This window comes from Physcomitrium patens, chromosome 19, assembly GCF_059467195.1.
Source record: "Physcomitrium patens ecotype Gransden chromosome 19, ASM5946719v1, whole genome shotgun sequence".
NCBI classification, from domain to species: Eukaryota; Viridiplantae; Streptophyta; class Bryopsida; order Funariales; family Funariaceae; genus Physcomitrium; species Physcomitrium patens.
The window spans coordinates 15,998,273-16,002,469 of NC_143428.1; positions in this window are offsets into that span (position 1 = coordinate 15,998,273).

Consider the following 4,197-nt stretch of genomic DNA (forward strand, 5'->3'; position numbering starts at 1 on the left):
TTGATTGGAATGATAAGGCGTTCATGACACGATTTCGATATGGACTGAGAGATGATGTCAAGAACTTATTGTTCACCATGCCTAAGGCAGATACTTTAGAAGAACTTATATCTCAGGCAATTATTTGTGACAACCGCCTCTTTGAATTACGACAAGAAAGACGATCAGGCTGGAGAAATGATAGAGCATTTGCTACATTTTCAAAAGGTCCAAAGAATCACTCCACAGATCCTGAACCCATGCAAATTGATGCGGTACGTTTCAAACCCCTCACAGCTAAGGAAAGGAAGCGACGGTTTGAACAAAACTTGTGTTTATATTGCGGAGAAGCGGACCATAAAGCTTTAGATTGTCGGAAGAAACAGAAGCCTCAAACAACATGACTCAGGAGTACAAGCATGCAGAAAAACAAGGACGCCCAGCCACAATAGGGACTGTGCGGCTGGACATCTCAACATCCAAAATTAATCAAGGTCCCTTTCTCTCAGCTCAACCTTCAGATTGTTTTATGGTACCTTTACATCTGGGTATTTAAGAACTACAAGTCGATGCTTTATTAGACTCAGGTGCATCCGCTTGCTTTATAGATGAAGAGTTTGCCAAGCTTCACAATATTTCTCTTGTAAAGAAACTTAAGCCTGTCCATGTAGAAGTCATAGATGGACGACCATTGTCATCGGGCAATGTTATCCATGAAACTAAACCATTGAAGGTACATCTTAAAAACCATGAGAGCAATATTGTATTTAATGTTATCAAGACCCCTTCATGTCCTATCATTTTGGGACTATCTTGGCTTGATAGATATAATCCATTGATAGATTGGAAGTTGCGGAAAGTGACATTTCCAATAAACTCCTTGAAGGTGGAATCTGCCAAGATAATGTCTAGAAACAAATCCTTGTTTATAGGTGCAAGGGCTTTCATGAAGGAAGCCAAGCAAAATACACCTCTTGTTATCTTCGCAACTCCGACTCGAGAAGATGCAACTCCGACTTTGGTTATTCCAAAGCAGTATGAAGAATTCAAAGATGTCTTTGAAAAGAAGAATGCTGATATGCTGCCAGAGCATCGACCCTATGACTGTGCTATTGAATTGCAAGAAAGAACACAACCACCTTTTGGACCAATCTACAATTTGTCGCAGACGGAGTTGACTGAATTGCGGAAGTAGATTGACGAGAATCTAGCCAAGAACTTCATCCGTCATTCAAAGTCACTAGCTGGGCACCAATCTTATTTGTGAAGAAGAAGGATGGCTCACTACGGATGTGCGTGGACTATCGAGGTCTCAACAAGGTGACAAAAAAGAATCGCTACCCACTGCCTTTGATCTCTGGTCTTCTAGAACAACTTGGGCGTGCAAGGATCTTTACAAAGATTGACCTAAGGGGAGCTTACAACCTTGTGCGAATCAAGGAAGGAGATGAATGGAAGACAGCTTTTCGAACAAGGTATGGCCATTTTGAATACAATGTCATGCCATTTGGTCTTACTAATGCTCCAGCAGTCTTTCAACACATGATGAATGACATCTTTCGAGAGCATCTAGACGATTTTGTTGTCATCTATCTAGATGATATTTTGATATTTTCTAAGAACGAGGAAGAACATGAGAAGCACGTTCGTCTGGTAGTCAAAAAACTACGGGAACGAGGACTCTATGCCAAATTGGAGAAGTGCTTATTTCACCAAACTGAGATGGAGTTTTTGGGATTCATCGCGACTACGGAAGGCTTGAAGATGGATCCAAAGAAGGTGGAAGCAATCATGTCTTGGGAAGTTCCGAAGACGGTTAGGGACGTACAATGTTTTCTTGGATTTACTAACTACTATCGGATCTTCATCAAGAATTATTCTCAAGTTGCTGCCCCCTTCACTCGGTTAACGTGCAAGGATAAGCTCAAATGGGGACTTATTGTAGAAAAAGCATTTCAAGATTTGAAGATGGTATTTACTACAGCTCCAATCTTGGTACATCCGGACTTTACAAAGGCCTTTTATTTGGAGACAGATGCTTCGGATTTTGCTTTGGGAGCTGTACTTTCACAGATGGGCATAGATGAGAAGCTCCATCCAGTTGCATTCTATACTCGAAAATTCTCTGCTGCTGAGATCAACTATGAGATCCACGATAAGGAACTCCTTGTTATAGTAGATTCTTTCCAAGAGTGGCGCTACTTTCTCGAAGGAATCGCACATCCAGTGACCTTATATACGGATCACAAGAATTTGGAATATTTTATGTCGGCTCAGGTTTTGAATCGGCGTCAAGCTTGGTGGAGTATGTTGCTATCCAGGTTCGACTTTGTTATTACTTATCGACCTAGGAAGCAACAAGGGTTGTCCGATGCATTATCAAGGAGATCATATCTCACGCCAAAGGCTGGAGATGCAGCATTTGATCAACAATGCACGACATTGTTGAAGCCAGAGAAATTTCGGCTCAACGCAGCTATTGTACCAATTGATGCTGACTTCCTCGACTAGGTACGGGCCGCAACCATTGAAGATTCTCTAGCCCTTGATATCAAGCAACATGCTAGTGATGATAAATTCAAGATGGAAGGAGATCTAGTATATTTCGAAGAGCGGTTATATATCCCAAAAGGGCCAACACGACTTCGAGTTCTTCAATCTCGTCATGACTTTTCAGCTGCGGGATATTTTGGATTCAATAAGACCTTGGAACTTATTTCCTGCGATTTTTGGTGGCCTCAAATGTGGAAGGATGTGAAAGATTTTGTTGTATCTTGTGACATTTGTTCAAGATCCAAAAACCCTCGACATCGGCCTTATGGACTTCTACAGCCATTGCCTATTCCGTGCCGACCATGGTCTTCGGTTTCCATGGACTTTATTACGGATCTACCACCATCGAATTCATTTGACAGCATTTTTGTTGTCGTAGACCGGCTTACAAAGATGGCACATTTTGTCCCTTGCAAGAAGACATCGTCAAGCGAAGACACAGCAAGACTCTTTCTTGATAATGTGTATCGATATCATGGTCTACCAGATGATATCGTATTGGATCGAGGAACCCAGTTTGTGTCAAAGTTTTGGAAATCTCTTTTTGAGATATTGAAGGTGGATATCAAGCTTTCTTCGGCATTTTATCCTCAAACGGACGGCCAAACAAAACGGGTGAATCAAGTTTTAGAGCAATATTTACGTTGCACCATCAACTATCAACAAGATGATTGGGCCGCATATCTACCGCTAGCCGAGTTCACATATAACAACACCCTTCATGCGTCAACTCAACAAACGCCATTCTTTTCCAATTATGGATACCATCCAAAGCTTGACTTATGGAATTCGTCAACAATTAACAATCCGGGAGCTGAAGGATTGGTGAAGGAGCTTTCGCAGCTTCAAACTACATTGAAGCTTCAATTGCAAACTGTCCAAGAATCTTACAAGGCGTCCACGGATAAATTTCGGAATCAGGCACCTAAATTCACGATTGGAGACAAAGTTTGGCTGCTTCGACGAAATATTAAGACCAAGCGGCCATGTGACAAATTGGACTATCGAAGATTGGGACCATTTGTTATCCTGAAGCAGATCAATCCTGTAGCGTATCGTCTGGAGTTACCAGCTACTATGAAGGTACATCCTGTCTTTCATGTTTCTTTGTTGGAGCCTTATCAAGAATCATCTTTTCCTGGAAGAGTACAATGTCCACCACCTAACATAGAAATAGAGAACCACGAAGAATACGAGGTAGAAAAGGTCCTGGATTCACGGCAAAGACGGGGTAAATTAGAATACTTTGTGCATTGGAGCGGTTACGATATTAATGAACAAACATGGGAGCCGGCCGAAAATCTTCTGAATGTGCCGCAAAAGGTACAGGAGTTTCATCGACGATATCTTGAGAAATCCAAGCCGGTTCGACGATAGCTTCTTATTGAAGCTTGCTCATCCAGAAAACAGAGAAGAGGAGAGAGCACCACGAAAATCCATAGTTGATGTAGTCATTCTCTCCAAGATAGCGTAGAACTTTGTTAGTAGCCCAAGTTTGTTCTTATTGTTTTAGCCTTTGAATATGGATAGCCAAGATACTACACTTGTCATGTCATCTCAAGCAACTAGCTCACGAAGACGACCGCGAGATGAAGAACCGCTTGCATCACAACGACGACGAAGGATTCCGAGCAACAGATCGCTGGTGATTGTATTTGAGGTCGA